The sequence below is a fragment of the Pinus tabuliformis genome, chromosome 8, assembly GCF_031772625.1.
Source record: "Pinus tabuliformis cultivar Carrire ecotype Pingquan chromosome 8, CPIR1, whole genome shotgun sequence".
Classification (NCBI taxonomy): domain Eukaryota; kingdom Viridiplantae; phylum Streptophyta; class Pinopsida; order Pinales; family Pinaceae; genus Pinus; species Pinus tabuliformis.
Window position 1 is genome coordinate 323,531,257 of NC_142294.1, and position 18,184 is coordinate 323,549,440.

Consider the following 18,184-nt stretch of genomic DNA (forward strand, 5'->3'; position numbering starts at 1 on the left):
AGACGCGCTGATGAGGAAAACTTTGGAAAAGTGGGTTTTTGGCCAGTTCAGAAGGCATGAACTTGATTATTGTGAATTCCTGACACATTAGGGTGACTGACGGGAAGACAGTGACAAATTACTATGTAACAGTCTCTAATTCTTCTTCTGCTATAGGATCTTCATATATCTCAGGAGGTTCACCTATAGGTTCTATTATCTCAAAATCAGGCCCTGGAAGGCTGCAGACCAGGAAGACTTCAAGTAACTATTTCAAACCTACTTTAGGCTGAGGCTTAGCCTCCTCAACCTGAGAGGGCTCTCTCTGGATGGGTTAATGATTTTGATTAAGATAAGATGGCTAACTCTTTGTGAAATAACTGAGACAAATATGAATGTTGGAAAAACATTAAACAAGTTTCCATTGGGCCTATGGAGTCAACAACATCTTAATAAACAATGATCTTGACTTTACATAGAAGTAAGGGCATTCAACATTTGAATATTTAGAACACAACTCATATGGAACCACAATTTATAAATTCATACAGGAAATCAGAGCACAATCAGTGAATTCTGAGTTATTATACATTTATACAACTGTAAAAATTTAAGGAAAAGACAAGATCACACATTCTAAACATAGAAATCCTTCATGAATCCTGAGAAGTAAAGCCAAATTATATTACTGAAACTCTGTCTTTACATAAGCCAAATACAATGCTCTGTCATAAAGTTTTCCAACCTTGATTACATTGCTGTTACAGCTATATATAGAGTTCTTATTCTAACTGATCGATATTCCTCCTCAAGCATGAGGGGAATTCGAAAACTACTTCTAATGACACCTATTAACCCTTTTAACTAACTAATAAATTCAACTCACTACTAATTGACAACTCTAGAATCCTAAAACAATTAGGATTCTAATCCGTCATCATGCTGAACATAGCATTTATTACAATCAAGATGGTGCTCCTACGAGAAAAAGGAGAAAACAGGCTCATTCTCTGACAATTGGTCTTTTTTAGTTTAGATGTGATGGATGCTTGAAGCTTCTTACTGGTCCTTAATGTCGTATCCCTTTACCTCTGCTGAGAAACAGGAAACTGTCCCTGTTTTTATGCCTTTGTTTTCCTCAAAGATATTCGGAAGTAATTAGCCATGTTCTTTATCCTTTAATTACCCAAAATGGAGCAGACTGCCACGTCCTTGATGTGCTGTAAGCTTTTCCCATGTACCTGCCAATGTTCGTTACAAGGACACCTTCTGCATCCTCAGGAACTTCAATGTCCACACCATCCACTTCTAGTCGAATATGCCAAGGCAAATCAGCACATGTTCTATCCATAATGTCCTTGGCACCTTCTCTTGCATACAAAAGCTTATTCAGAAACTGGTTATAAAACTTCTCAGGGTTTTCTTCTCTTAGGATATGAATGTCTAATGCAACCTTTGCATCACATCCAATTCCAAGATAATTGTTCAAGAATTTCACCGTTTGGTCACTGTTCTGATATTCTTTCGTGGATTTTAATGATTGATCGCCATCACCATTCTGAATCTGCTGTGATATTTTCCCACTTATTGTGACTCGCCAGCGATCAAGCATCGTAACTGCTGCATGATCGATATGGTGCAGAACCTTACTTAACCCCCCTTGTCTCTCTACTTCACCAAGGCCTCCTCCCCATGACAAAACTCTAGCTAAATCATTTCCTGTCCCAATAGGGAGTATGGCAACAGGTGGGGGGAATTCATAATTGTGCTTCTCAATAGCATCAAGCACCCAACCGACTGCACCATCACCATCACAAACAAGAACTCTGAAGTGTAGCACTTGGTCAAACAAGGCCAAACCCATCTCAGGCCCCTGTTTAGAGCTCGGCTCAAACACCTGGACAGGGTTTAGAAGAATATTTAAGCGCCTTGTAAGAGAAAGGCCATGTTGAGCACCGCTCTTTTTGTTGACGAAAACCAAAAGAGGCCTACAATCAGGAGGTAAATTGACTAATTCATATTTTTGTTTCATCTCCTGCAAACCACTGTTGGACTTTACTGATGCACACTTTGTCTGGCCCTCTTTGACTCCTGCTCCTTTGCTATTTTCATCGTCCTGATATGAATCTATTCCATTTCCAGAATCATTGGTCCTTTTGTCTCCTCCTGTAATTCCATTATGTTCTTGCTGTGAATCTTTGGTACTGTCTCCACAAATGTCCAATATGCCATTGCTCATAGCATTCTGAAGTGAAGAATCATTCCCTTGTTTACTCTTCCGCCGCCTTTTTCTGATACGGCCCTGAACAAAGGATGCCAATTCATTTGCTCCCTGGGTAATAGAACACAAAAGCCCACTAGTAATAGTCTTATTACCTAAATCTTTAACACATAGTGGTGATATAACAAGCCTTTTGTAAAAACCCAAATCACAAACAACGTCCAATTTTTCTAACATTTTTGTATGACATTCAATATGAACCAGACGTTGACACCACAGACAGTGCCAGATAGGAGAAACCGCCATATACGAAGCACAACATGGCTCTTTACAAAAAGTACAGTAAAAAGATGTTTCAGGAATGTCCTCTATTTCATTCCATACTTCAGTCCAGTGATGCAGCAGCTGTTGAGAATCAGCCTGCGCAACACATTTACAATCTCTGGATGCAGTCTTAGAACAGGACAGATGTGCCGCCACGCCACAAACAATACAGCATTGAATTGAAGAATTCAAAATTGCCACGGGACCAAGGGACTGTGGTGGCAGAAATGACTTCAAACACACACAACAGGTGGAAGGTTGTCCGCGATAACCAAACTCTTGGTTCCACGAATGGTGAGCCTCCGGGGTTCTCAACTTTGTTTTCGACTTTCGCGTTGCTCTAGCTGCAGCTTTCATTGACATCCAACGAAGAGAAATATTTCTTTTCCATTATAAAATAACATAGGCAATAGCTACAACCCCCACCAACGCAAAGAGTAGCAACGCCGACACAAATAAACTGGAGTCATAAAAACTTGATCGTGAGAACTCAGGGACTCCGACAAGCGCCTTGAAGCTATCCATTCAAAACTTGTTTCGCTTTGTCGGTTGCGAAGTCCTGTGCCTTGATTTCGAGCAATGCTAGGAAATAACCGTTCTTTATGTGAAGGGTGTTTCGTGTCAAGATATCTGTATCCTCCTGAAGGTGAAGCAAAAGCTCCTCAATAGAGATGGCTAACGGAAAACAGAAACCTGAGAATGAAATGCGCCTGAGCAATATAAATTCTCACAAGATACCATTCAGCACACGTTGGTAATAATCATACTGCCTTGTCCGCCAGGCATCTAAACTGTTGTTGATGAGAGATAGAACCAAAGAAATACATTGCTCTTCTGTCAAACTTAAATGAAAGCGCTTTCGCAAATTTTGTATTGTTTTTGGTCCACCTTTGAAACATGGGAAACCGGAGTCCTGCAACATTTCAACCAGCAATATGATTCGTTCTGCATGTTTTCTACATGTCAAAAATCCCTGAATGCATAGGACTTTGAAATAGTCGAAGAACTCGCTCGAACTACCCTCTGCATCAGAATCCATTACCTCTAGAAGTTCTCGAGTCAACTTGAAGGGAGCACTTTCAAAATTCACACCACCAGGAGAATTGGATAGCATAAAACCAAAATCAATATGTATGATATGTCCTTCCTCATCCATCAACAAGTTTCCATTATGTTGATATTTCACCTGAAGTAGGTAGCACAATATGGAATATCCAGCCATGCTCTCAACAAAGTTTCTCTGAGCAAGCTTGAAAGAAGGTGAGTTTTCCTTGTATTTGTCTGTAAAGAACTCCCGCAAGCTTGTGATGTTTGGATGCCTGCTATTAATAGCATGTAATGATGCCGTGTCTGGAATCGTTTCGATCAAAGCAGTATACGAAGAAGTAACAAGAACTTCATAAGAACGCAACCAAAGCGGTAGCCCTGCCTCCTGGAAAATATCATAGAAATGAGAAATAAGTTGCACAGCAAGATGCTCCTACCTGCAATCATCACCACTTTTCACAATAATAGAGCGGAGATCCCAGCCAGGTAATTTCCCATAGATAGAAGCCTTTCTGATCCTTTCCTTTTTCACCTCCCATAGCTCCCCTGCTAATGCATCTGTTGCCTTTGGCTGGTCACCACAGTCTTTTGATTGATGCTAGCAAGCAACTTTCCATTAAATACATGTCTCTTTCTCAGCAACAACTGCAAACATGTGCCCGTACCAAGATACCTAACGACCTAAGACACAGCGGATTCTGATAAATATGACAGTTGGGTGAGATTTGTTATGGATCAGCATGAAATCACCTAAAACATGTTGCGCTGCGAAACTGCTAAAAGGATTTATGCGCTGCGGAAACACTTCAAAATTATTACATGAGCTACGAAATAACCTAAGGATCTTTGTGACACATAGTAACTTTTGAACAAAACTGACACATGGCTATGAGACCGGGGATGAATGAGAATGACCGGTGATGAGTGAGAATACATAGTTGACTCAAGACTCTAAAAGCAAAAATCAAACTTAGACTAGAACCGACCTTTTTTTTTTTTTTACCATCAAACTAATGTGAGCGGTTTTGGAATTAGAATTCTTAAGTGATAACAGGTTCTTCTGGGTCACTGTCACCGAAGAAGAGAGAAGGGTGACTCAGTGATGTGGTGGGGGTGTTGGGTAGGAATTTGCCTGATTTATCTCGGTTTCTACGAGGCATGAAATGGAAAAGACTTTCTCTTTTTTTGATTGCTTTTTCTTTTTTCTGTGGTACCTGCAAAACTGAAACAGATTGATCTACAACTAACTATGAAGTTGCAGAATTAAACTAAAAGCAGGAAAGAACTAATCTACTTTTCTCAAATGAAATTGCAGGAATGGAAATGCTAGTCTACGCTTGCAGAATTGAAACACTAATCTATGAAAGCAGGAAATGCTAGTCTATGAAAGTAGGAAATGCTAATCTATGAAAGCAGGAAATGCTAATCTATGAAAGCAGGAAAGGCTAATCTATGAAAGCAGGAAATGCTAGTCTAGGAAAGCAGGAAATGCTAATCTATGAAAGCAGGAAATGTCTATGCTACTTTTGCAGAATGGAAATGAAATAAACTACGTAGCAGAAGGCAAGAGTAAGAAAATAGAAGAAAAGCAACAATTACTAATACTCTGACGCTTCCCCGGCAACGGCACCAAAAAGATGGTGGGCTCCAGTATTGTAGCAATAATGCTACAACTCCTGGGGCTTCCTATCTCTACTTTTATCAACCCGGTAGTTCGTACAAACTTGGAAGCGACGGTGCTGTATGCACAAGTACTAGCTCTTGTCGCAGCTGTCACTTGGTCAGCTGGCACAAGTCCGCTAGGGCTCAAGCCAACTTCTATATGCTCTCAGAAGAAGCTTTCTAAATGATGGATGAAGACTATTTCAAAGGAAATTAATCTACTTTGCAAAAATGAACTGAAAGCCAACCAAACCATGGAAACCCTAGTAAACCCTAATCTGACTAGTTTAACCTCTATGATGCAATAGTGAGAGTGCAAATGTCTAAAAATGATGCCATTACTTCTAGTGATGTAAAATGCATGAGCTCAAACTACTCCCATTGAAAAGAACATTGTTTTTGTATTTTTGCTTAAGTGGATGGAGTGATTATGATCTTGTTTCTTATTAGGGTTTGGCTGTGCAGAGGTGGTGTGAAGGGAGAGAAAGCTTGGGAAAGGTCAGGAGGGCTAGGAGAGGTCCCAGGGGGTCCCTAGCATCAGTCCACAGAATTCCACAATGTTTAGGTGCTCGGAAACCGAGTTTGCAGGCTCCTACAGGATGTCTGCAGGGGATCCTACAGGAAACTCAGGAATTCTACAGGAAATCTGCTAACTTCTACAGGATGTTCTACCGTGGGAGTTTTGGGTGATGGTGAAGTGATGGAGCGGTATGGGAGGATAGGTAAGATGGAGATGGAGCTTGTGATGGCTCAGGAGAAGAGAAATAAGATGGAGAAAGAGTGCACGAAGTTGGTTGGTGGATAGAAGGATGGGATCAACGAAAGGTCAAGGAAATGGAGCTACATGGGCAATGGAAGAGTTGGAAGGTAAACGAACTGAATAGAGGTCGAGTAGGTGGCTTTAGGCGTGGGTAAGAAGAAGAAGAAGGAAATGGAATGATACTGAGCAGTGTAAATAAAACAAATTGCTTATGTCTTGCACCAAAAAAGAGAATCCATTAACCTGTGCTACCTGTGCTATTTAACCAATGAACAGCAATGTAAATCATGAAGAGAAGTCGTGCATGGAGTTAGAATGATGAAGTATGGCTCTAGAGCAAAATGCATGGAAAGATCTACGATTGCAATGACTATGTGGCAGCTTGCATGAAAGCATAAGACTGCGTTTTTGGTGGTTGGTACAGCCCACACCCCCAATCTCTAGACAAAGATGGCAGCGAGTGCACTATCAACCTTTTTTGAGCTCTAATGAATTACAATCCTCCTACTCTAATCTACGCAACTGAAAGCACTTTAATTGTAAATGAATCCTACTCAATCACATACAAGAAACCAAATCAACAGACTGTAAATTCTAAATGCATATCAAAACAGAGGAAATAAAGTGCTGCAAGGAAACAAGTAACAATACAACGAAGAGGAGGTATATTGCTCTCAGGTTGGGCCCTAACCTGAGAGCTATAGCTCCCTTAAAAGCTCAGAATTAGATCCAAATCTGCTTGCCTTTATTCATAATCAAAAGTCTAATGTCATGCCAAAACTGGCTTACAAAAACAAACACCGAGCTGTAGCTCGTGCTCAGAAAGTACAATAATAATTCAAAGGTTCAAAAAGCCCCTATCAAAGGCTACAGCCTTCATATTTATACACAATGAAGATCAAGCTGGCTTCCTCCATTCGTGGAGCTTGGCTGTCCAACTGAAAGTCAAACTGCTGATCCTATAGAATCTGTTGGCTGCCTCTAAGCTCAGTGGGGAGAGCTGTTGGAGCTCGGAGTTAAGGTGAAAATCACGAGGGAGGTTATTTAAGGCTGTAGGCAACCTCCCTATAAACCTGCAATGCCACCTTTGTTGTCTCCTTGTCTCCTTCTGCATGGTCTTTTGCTCTCTTTAATGCCAAAAACCTGAAATACTCATGTATTAGCCACATAGATATAATGCCTGCCCTTCTTCCTACAAATAACACAAATATACTAAGAAATGAATGCATGAGTGATAAAAGATGAATGGTTGAGCAAGGTAAGTAGGCCAAATGAGCCTAAATTGTACCAAAAATTGGGGCTCATCAACACCCTAGCAGAGAGGGGGTTATCTACAGTAAAAAACAAGCATTCCACACAGCTATGATACTTAAATAAGAAAACTACATGAAGAGAGGTGCACCTGGGGGTCTTTTGCTTAGGTAGATCTAGCAGGGTTGTTATAGACATTTTTGTGCCTTACAGCTCTAAGCATGAAATGTCCATAAACCAAGGGATCCTAAGTCCCTAAAAGTGTTGTTCCTGCCCCTAAAGGAACAAGGTCAACCAATTACAGCTTCTCCCAGAAGTTCTCCACCAGAAACTACTCAGAATCAGTCAAATCAGGATCATTTCAGCTGCTCCACTAGCTACGTGCGTTGCATAGCACCCCAGTACACTAGCTAGGTGCATTGCAACTCACCTAAATGCACTACTAGGGTGCGCTGAGCAGGAAATGACAAATGGCAGTGTCATTCCGCGAGGTGGACAGACAATGTAAGCTTCCAGAATCTTCCTCAATGACATTTGCCTCACTGAGTTCGACCAAGGATGAGTAAGAGGCTCTCAGTCTCCAAGTGGAAGCAAGAACTGACAGAGAGAGGCCACAAGTCAAATCATAAGCTGACTCATCCTCTCTACATACATCTATATATGGATCCCTCATCCCAGAGTTCCAGAGGCTGGAATTTTGTACTTTGCAGTGAATTGTTGTTGGTTTTGAGATTGAGATTAGTGCATTGGGTGATTTATGCTTTGTTGGAGGTGAAGAAGGGATTCCTTTGCTGGGAGGTTGATGCTGGATCGGGACTCACTTGGTTGTATCTCCTCCAATCTTCTTGTTATATCAATAAAACTATTTGAGTTTCTCCTACATGCTTGTGTATCAATGATGTTTTGTTATATTTTCATGTTTAGCTTAAATCTGATCCTAAGCTATTTATGAATGTAAATCTATGTCTTTGTGTAGTTTTCCTCTTCTGTGATCTTGCAGGAACTTGGTGAAGCTGGGCAAGTAAGGGAGCAGGTAGCTGGAAGCTGTCAAAGAGAAGAGAGATTGGATCAAAGGACTAGCGAAAGACACAGGTTGGTTCATCCTATTCCTCTTCTATTACAATTCATAAAGAAGAATTCGAAAGTAGTTTTCCTTGTTTGTTGCTAAGGCACTATCACACCTTAGTGGGATAGGGGCGTTCTGAGTAGACACTTTTCCCAACAACAAAATGGCGACTCCACTGGGGATCGTGTCTAGTTAGTTTGTTTGTGTTTCTCTTGTTGTTTGTTTCATAAACACAGAAGTAGCAATCGAACTGCATTTGCCATTATCAAATGCAAAGTAGACACCTGCTACTTCAATCCACTCACTGGATTTGTTTATGATTTGAACAGCTGGTTCACAAAATGATCTAATTACCCTTTGTGATAGCTCTTAGTCCTCCTTTAAATCATCCCTCTGATTGTACCTTATTGATTGCTTTTACTCGGCCAAAAAACATACATTAAACTGCAAACCGTGACCCAGAACCCGGATAGAAGTCTCGTTTCTGCCCCAGCGCAGTCTCTGTGAAGAGGTTCTGCATTTCAACGCAGGTCCCGAGAGGGATACCTGCACTGCAATTCAGTTTCTCTGTGCAACAGGTGCGCTGATCAGCCTAGCCCTGTGCAGCTGAGGTTCCTTGCTTCATTTTGTCCAGTTTTGTCTCTGATTTTTGCAGCCTGTTATCAGTGTGTGTACCTGTCTGAAAACCCCTTTTCTTTGCCTTAATTCCGCCTCCTTTGTACAAAAAGATTGTAGATGTTCTTTGTGTGTTTGTTACATCATTTACAGTTTTCCATTGAAAGAGTAGAATAGTCATACTGTCGTCCTTGGATTTAGATCTGTCGTAAGTGTCGATTTTGATCTTAGGAGAAAGTTTGTTTGCTGTTGACAGTTGATTATACTTTTACTTTTGCCTTTGGTTTGAATTTGTCACTTTCTAATGTCAAAACGAGTGTTTATTTCAAAATCATAGAGTGTCGTAATCTTCTCTACCTTTTTGATTTCGAAAAGAAGCTTGTTTGTGTTTTTCACTTGAAAGCAAATTCAGATTTGTACATCAACTTTATTTTTAGGAATCAATATTAAGAAAGTGAAAACAAATACATGCATATGTGCATTTGCATATTGATAGTTTGTATGGTTTGATTTAGGAAAAGTGCATTTACAGTGTGCTCTTTGCTCTTTGAGAAAAGATTGTGTCTTTCGTTTCCCCTTGTAGCTAGGATTTTCATTGTTGAAAAGAGATAAAAGCTTGCTTATCATCTTTAGATTGCATTTAGGAATTACATCTACATCTCGTGGTGATCCCAAAAGGAAAACTTCTAAGAAAGATCAACTTAAAATAAATTGAATGAATCTAACAACGCATTGGAACTTAACGCACAACATAGAGGTCTAGGCTAGAGACATGTTTCGGCGTCATAAAGCCTGGTAACTGTTGTCCTCACTGATGGTTGGGTGGTTCCTCCACTGTGAGACGATAAGCGCCAGTACGGACTTGTGCTCCCATGTACCGTCAAGTATATATTGGGAGACCCTATAGGCTTAAGACCTTTTATCCATAGGCAGCCGTGTCGGCCGCCCTACTGATCGCAATGCACCGAACACAGCATTCGGGAAGATTGACTGTCGTACCGTAAAATGTATTCTGCAGTTTTTTGATTGGTTTGGCACACCCTCTACCTCGATCTCCAGAGCAGTCCCTTTCATTCCTTTTCATACTCCTTAACGGAAAAGGTCCATCTGAGCACTTGTCACTTCAGGCTCATTAAAAATCGAAGGAGACTAGAGTCATCTTTTTTTTTTCTTGACTCTTTAAAATTGAAAAAACAAGTTGTGTCTAAAGCGTCTAAAAATTTATTTTAAATAGAATATTCATCACCCTTTTCCTACGTTGATCTTAGGTTGAGAAAATGGAGTCTACCAACCAAGGAATTCCCCTTGGTGGAAATCCTAGTCCCTTCTCCTCTTGGGGAGATGTTGGTGCACCCCATATGGCCACATTGTCGCTTCCAGGAATGACAATTGGCTTGCCAGTCTAGCTCTTCTCAACCAATGTCATTCAGAACACCACTATTCCTGAACAATCGAATCAGCAGTTAGACCGGTCCACAGTTACCCACCAACCTTCTACTTCCTCTAATTCTTCCTCTCCTCCTTCCTCTTCGATTGATGGGGCTGGCAAAGCCAAAAGTCAAGTTCCTAAGGAGAAGAAGGAAAAGAAGAAGAAAGAGAAGAAGAAGAAGGAGCCAAAAGCGAATGGGGGCAAACGAGTGTCGTCTAACGAAAATCCACACACTGCACCGACCAGGCCTAAATCGCCATGTGTCATTTGCAAGGGAGACCACTTTCACAGAGATTGTCCTTGCATCCCTCGGATACTAAGGGACTGGTCTTCCCGTTTGCACAATCTGGTGTCGTCAACCTCTGATAGCCATGTTGAAAGCACACCGTCAACTAGCGAAAGTGAAGCCCCAGGACAAAAAGGGAGAGCTAGATCTCCCTGTAAACTGTGCGAAGGCGATCACGCCATCCACCGTTGTCCCTTCTTAGACGAAGGTAAAATAGTTTTGGATGATCGTCCGGTTTCACCGTTACGACTTCCTCCTGGATATAAAAAACTCTTGCCGAGTCCTTCGTTAGTTGAAAATCCAGCTGGCCCGCTCAAGTGGTTAGTTGAAGTGCCTGTCATTAAAGATGAACCAGCTGAATCCATACCCGACGAAATTCAAAAGGTCGAGGCGGCAGTTGACTCGGTCTTGCCTTCAGAGGTTCTATCTTCAAATGACACAGTCACTGGAGAGAACAAGGATGACACTGTCGAAATTCTCTTCATCAACACAGACTCCGACGAACACGGGGGCAATCTACCCATTCCTTTACCGCAGGAAGGAAGTTCGTCAGAGCCGTACCCGGCCGTCTACTCAGTCCCACCTCCAAGCAACCTAGTTGTCTCCTTCGACTGGAATCAACTAGGCAGACCCCGTTTACCAGCAAGCATACCATTCAGAATTACCGTCCAAATATATAGAATGGTTATGGTTGGTACCATCATAGATGAGGGGGCTTCTGTGAGTATCCTTTCCTCTACTTCTTGGAAAGCGCTTGGTTCACCATCGCTTTTGCCTGAGATGAGAAATCTGACAGGCTTTGATAAAGGAACCAGTCGACCTTTAGGGATCCTCCCCAATGTGCCCACAACATTGAAAGGGAAGACAGTTCAAATGAACGTAATGGTCATTCAAGGACCCTTGGATTATAACCTACTACTTGGACGAGACTATATTTATTGCATGGGAGCCATCGTCTCCTCACTCTTTAGAATAATGTGTTTTCCGCACGAAGGAAGAGTGGTCAAGCTCGTGGACCAGCTTTCATTTCCCGGATCACGCATCACAAATAGTCATATACCATCCCTAAATGGTCTCTTCACGCAAGAAATGTCTCAACCCCCAGTCCGTCCTCCTGATGAGCGCAAGTAATTCGAAGGGATATGACTGAAACCCAGGGGGCATGCGTCCTAGTCTGCTTCGGTAGGAAAACTTCGGGTATAGGGTAGGTTTCCGCGGGAGAATATGACTAGTCTGTACCCCGTCCGTCAGTGGAAGAGGGGTTATTCTAGAATAAGATTCTCTTGTCAAAGTTATGTGTGTGGCGCTCATTGTCACTCACATTTGTTTATCTCGGTAGACATCGCCGAGGAAGTGTTTCATTTGTAACGCGAATGAGACAATCTTTGGTAACCTGAAAGAGGTAGGTCTTTCCTGATAGAACAAATGTTTTGTCTGCAAATTGAGGGGTAACCTTGAAATCATATTTTATACCTGGGGGCATGCAAACCTTTTGGAGTGCAAGCAAAGAGCGGTTATTTATCTGTTTTTTGGATTATTCGTTTCCTAACTTGCATAAAGAAAGGATGTGGGGCAAAAATCTAAATGTTGTTGTTTTATATGAGACATTCTTATCATATGACTGGATTATCGAGCAGTTTTAGCACATAGTTCATGCTCGTTAAAAAATAAACATAAGACCGAGCAAGTGTTTCAATCCGCATTTAAGCTCGTTAAAAAATGAACTATCCTCCGGTAAATAACCACCGTGAATGTAGCATTATCAACCATTAAAGCCTTGGTCGTGTTTGCACCGTCACCTCCACTTTTTCATTGGCTGATCATTCACCTCCATTTGATTGTTTACCCATTTTTAGGAACAGCTGCGAAGAGTGATTTCACTAGCCATCCTTGTGACACTGCCGTGATTGGAAAATTCCAACCCTTGCCTGGAATTAGCTGCTACCCATTTTATCACTCGTTCCTCAAAAGACAAGTCTTCTTTAAGCTCTTTTCATCTGACTCGTAAAATATGAAAAGATTGCCGAGTTTTGGCCTTCCAGCTCGTTAAAGCGACCAGAAGTGCTATCCCTCCTCTAGATTTTAATCTTTTTGGACCTGAGGGATTCTTGCACAAAAAGATCGAGCGCTTGTGTTGTTCGGCTCGTTAAAACTATCGAAAATTCATCCCTTCTGTATTGTTTTATAATTTTTCGGACTTAAGGGATTAGATGACGAAAAAGGAATTCCGGAGTTAACTTTACGTACCTTTTCAGAATCTCTAAAAATGAAAAGGACCGAGTTATCTTTGTCGTTAGACTCGTTAAAAAGATTAATAGCGAAAAACTTGTCTTTAGACGAGAACGAGTTTCACTATCGCTAGGCTCGTTAAAACATAGCGATGGGTTTGCCCGAAGGGAAAATTATAGAACAAGCATATGTTATCCTCCTCAAGCTTGACAAAAATAAAGAGGTACTGGTCAGCAATGACTGGGGAAAAATTGGGAAAAACTCAAAGAATCTTTATTGCTAGCAAGTCGCTCTTGAACATGACACTTCCACTCCGTGCCTGAGTCGGGTTGGGTTGTTCCATTCACCGGTCACATCACCATGGTCATGCCATACCATCCACATTTGGGGTAAATGCTACCAATCCATCACATAAGTGTTGCCGACATGTTCAAGAGAAGTCATCCAGAGAAGTCACCCGTGTCCCATCCACTACCATACATTATACTTCATTCCTTCATGACTGCCATCCTGAACCATATATCATCAGATCGTTTTCACCTCCATCAAAATCATTTGCTCCATTCCATGTCATTGATGTGGGATTCATCAAGGCCCTCCTTTGACAGATCGCTTCTTGTCGACATCAGCTCACTATCCAAGAAGTTGATCTAGGAACACCCCATTCAGTACTTTGAATCTTGCATGCCTCAATGGCAAGTTTCTCACTTTCGGCGACAGGTATACATCAATGACCTTCGACCGAAAGATTTTGCGTGGTGTTTGACGCCAAGTCCTTTATTCACACCACATGAATTTTACTGCAGTACCTTGAGGGTCATCATCATTATAGGTGATTCCTCTCGCGCTTGTTAACAGTTTACATCATTGACTGGTAATCAAGCGATGTCTTTCCATGTTCGACTTCAAAACATTTTTCACATGGATCGACTTGTACTTCGAGTGAAGATCAGACAAGATTGAAGACCCCGGATCTAATTTCATCCATCCGGGCTGCGATATATATTCAGGAAAAATAAAGACATTGACATGTACAGCATTGCAGCATAGATAATCATCCTACCAAAAGGATGATGACTTCATCAAAATCATCAGTCTACCATCAGACGATTGTCTGTCCTGTGTACATAAAAATGAATTTATAAAGCTGAGCATGGGAATGCCCGCCTCAGCTAGATCATGAAATCAGTATGAAGATAATGTATTGTATTGTATCTTATTACAGGTCTCCTCCCAGCATTGAAAGAACTTCGGATCCTCCTAATAAAGCATTTCAACCGATAAACAGCCTCATACTTTAGGGGGCAACTGTTATAGACATTTTTGTGCCTTACAGCTCTAAGCATGAAATGTCCATAAACCAAGGGATCCTAAGTCCCTAAAAGTGTTGTTCTTTCCCCTAAAGGAACAAGGTCAACCAATTACAACTTCTCCCAAAAGTTCTCCACCAGAAACTGCTTAGAATCAGTCAAATCAGGATCATTTCAGCTGCTCCACTAGCTATTTGCGTTGCATAGCACCCTAGTACACTAGCTAGGTGCGTTGCAACGCACCTAAATGCACTACCAGGGTGCGCTGAGCGGGAAATGACAAATGGCAGTGTCATTCCGCGAGGTGGACAGACAATGGAAGCTTCCAGAATCTTCCTCAATGACACTTGCCTCACTGAGTTCGACCAAGGATGAGTAAGAGGCTCTCAGTCTCCAAGTGGAAGCAAGAACTAACAGAGAGAGGCCACAAGTCAAATCATAAGCTGACTCATCCTCTCTGCATACATCTATATATGGATCCCTCATCCCAGAGATCCAGAGGCTGGAATTTTGTACTTTGCAGTGAATTGCTGTTGGTTTTGAGATTGAGATTAGTGCATTGGGTGATTTATGCTTTGCTGGAGGTGAAGAAGGGATTCCTTTGCTGGGAGGTTGATGCTGGATCGGGACTCACTTGGTTGTATCTCCTCTTGAATCTTCTTGTTATATCAATAAAACTATTTGAGTTTCTCCTACATGCTTGTGTATCAATGATGTTTTGTTATATTTGCATGTTTAGCTTAAATCTGATCCTAAGCTATTTATGAATGTAAATCTATGTCTTTGTGTAGTTTTCCTCTTCTGTGATCTTGCAGGAACTTGGTGAAGCTGGGCAAGTAAGGGAGCAGGTAGCTGGAAGTTGTCAAAGAGAAGAGAGATTGGATCAAAGGACTAGCGAAAGACACAGGTTGGTTCATCCTATTCCTCTTCGTTTACAATTCATAAAGAAGAATTCGAAAGTAGTTTTCCTTGTTTGTTGCTAAGGCACTATCACACCTTAGTGGGATAGGGGCGTTCTGAGTAGACACTTTTCCCAACAACAAGGGTCCAAACCCACTTGAAGTTCCTTTCGATCCTTAGAACTACAAAACAACCAATTCAAAGAAGTATAGCAATATATGGACCAAGTATCATATAGAAATCAACTTCATAACATATTGAAAGGTAGTTAGTTATACAATTGAAACAATTATTCATACGTAAACCATAAAATTAACATCATATGCATGAAGAATATTGATTTCCAAAACAAGACAAATGTTTCTTTATTGCAGATAACTAAAATGAAGCAAGGAATGATATCACTTGGATCTTCCTCTCGTTGGATCCAAGTGGAACCGTCCTCCGAATCTGTCCAATCCGAAGTCTTCAAAAGGCTCCTTCCATGACTCATACAAAGATATCTCAACTAGTGAAATGACATCATAGCTCAAGGAAACAAGGGTTTCCTGTAATGGGGGGAGTGTTGGAAGCATAAGGATCTTCAGACCTAATCAGGGATAATCTCAGCAGAGTAATTTTCTCTCTATTCTCTCATCCCTTAGGCCTTCCCATTGAAGCCTTTTTATACTTCTCCCAAAGTAGTTTTTTAGTTGGGAATTCATTGGGAACAGTTGGGCCACATGCACTAATAGGTAATCAATAGGTAAAACCCATGATCTCCACCCGAAATTAAGGAGATTTATTTTTTATAAGTGTTTTAAGACATATACGGGGTTTGGGTATACCCAGACCCGCATACACACGCGTTTAGCTAGGGGGAATGTCACATATAGGGAGTAAAACACTGTTTTTTAAGTATTTGGACCAGGTCTGGAAGGAGGGGTTGCCCTAGGCCATAAATTGAGCATCACAAATATCAAGGGTGAGATTTGGATCTATAACAGATTCCCCCTAATATATGAGGTTGGAAGGGGTACATGATGGCCAAAATGTATTAAGTACATGGAAAGGAAACCTGTCAAAATTTGAGAAGGACTTCACCAAATTTCAGCCTGCCAAGCCACAAAAGGAGATCAGAAAGAAACATTGTCTGAGGCAGGCATACCCATGCTCAGAGAAAGTAAAGCATGTTTGCATATCAAGTACAAGTGGATCCACTAAGTATACAAGTATATAAGACTGGAAATACATAATGGATCATCTGATCATGATCGAACAAGTACATGTCTGACTATCACATATAAGAATGTCAATGATGCTAAAGGATGAAGCTGATCACTGATATCAAAGGCTAATCCCAATAGTAACAAATGAACATGATGGAATAAGATGGCACTGCACTGCAAACTTGAGTGTCAGCATATAGAATGTCGCCATGAATGACTGCAACATATAAGGTGGAATGGTATCAACTAGCAGCAACAGGAGCAACTGTCAAGTGAACCAATGAATGTTGATGCAACCTGAGGTCTTCACTGACCACCATGATACATTTCTACATAATGGGAATAAATGATCTGAAGTAGACCATGTGAGAAATCATTTGATTATCGATCATTGATGTATACCGTTAACAAACGCGAGACTACTCACCGATAATGATAATGAGAGTCAAGGTACCCAGTAGAATCTAACAAGTTCAAAATAGATGGGCTGGAGTCAAACACCTCTAAGAATCTATCAATCAGGAGAGAATGATGGTTTCCCACTATCAATAGCGAAGGATCTGCCACTAATGACTGCAAACCCCAAGGTACTACCAAATGGACTCTAGACCTTTGCCCCAGAGCAATGATTCATAGTTGATGGGGAATGATTCGCTAGAAGGAAGGCATTAAGGCATCCTTCATCAATCTAGCATGAGTGTAACCCGCAGGCCAATAATGTGGAAGGAATCAGACAAAAAAGATCTATTAACCCGACCGGAGCACATTTCCAGCATACACAAGATGTGGCTAGCACACGAAAAAAACCCTCTAAACCAACCAATAATGAAAGCTGACACAGAGGTGAGGTATCCACCAATAAGGTCAAATGGAAACCAAGGTACTACATGAATCCCAATGTGTGATACTGTAAGCTGATGTCGAACACAAGGGAAACCACTCAGTCAAAGACCCATGATATTGATCGATGTTGAGCACAAGGTGACCTATCAATAATGAAAATAGGCCCAGGGTGTGGCTCTATGCTTGTCCTCAGAGCAAGATGTCGTTGTCAATAAGGACAAAACCCACCAGCAAGAAGTCAAAGGAGACCTTCTCAAACCGGCACGAGTAAAGGACCAATACAACTGATGTGATGATAGACAAGACACTGACAACTAGGGATGGCCGACTGAAAAATGATTCAAAAGACACTATAGAGAGGCCAACTCAGGCTAACTTCCCTTCAACAAAAGCACGACTCAATGATGACTATGTGGTAGCATATGATGACTCTGTATAAGTTCATCATGTAGGAGTCATGAAAGAACGTTCCATATGATTGGAAGAGATAAACAATTGGAGGAGAACTGACTCAATAACAAGGTTAAGGCATACCTAAGTCAAACTAAATCCCGCCCAAATGGAGGAGACTTTGTTTTGAGTGCTTTGTTCAAGGGCGACATGACTGACTCTAACTGCCAATAATAAGTGGAAATATTGTCCTATTCCCGCTCTTTTTTGGAACATACAATTTTTTTTGTCTTTTTCTTTAAGCTAGAAAAAGAATAAAAGAATGCTATAGTACAATGGAAAGAACGAGTGTCGATGAAGCAGATTCTCTAGTTCCTGGGATTGGAACAATCCTATGCTCAGTGCAGGGAGGCGAAAACTAGTCGAAGACACTCACAGGTATGTTCCTTCCACAGGTCATAAGGTGCCGAGTTGCAGAAGCTAAGGGATTGCAAGTTTGATTTTGTTGATGACATGGTCAAAAAGTGGCTTAAACATGAGTCCAAGTGAAGTCGACTCAAGGAAAAAAGGTTCAAATGGTCAAAATGTAATGTTGTAGTACAACTCAACACAAATGAGCCTCTAGGGTATAAGGCCAGAACGAAGCAAAGAAGCAAAGAGGAAT

At 41.2% G+C, this 18,184-nt stretch overlaps 2 pseudogenes; both read right to left on the reverse strand.

The window, feature by feature from the left end:
- Nucleotides 1-1,150: 1,150 nt before the first annotated feature.
- Nucleotides 1,151-2,881, reverse strand: LOC149235446 (diacylglycerol kinase 1 pseudogene; annotated as a pseudogene).
- Nucleotides 2,882-3,251: 370 nt separating this feature from the next.
- LOC149235447 (phosphatidylinositol 4-kinase beta 1 pseudogene) overlaps nt 3,252-18,184 on the reverse strand; it is a 53,196-nt pseudogene continuing 38,263 nt past the window's right edge.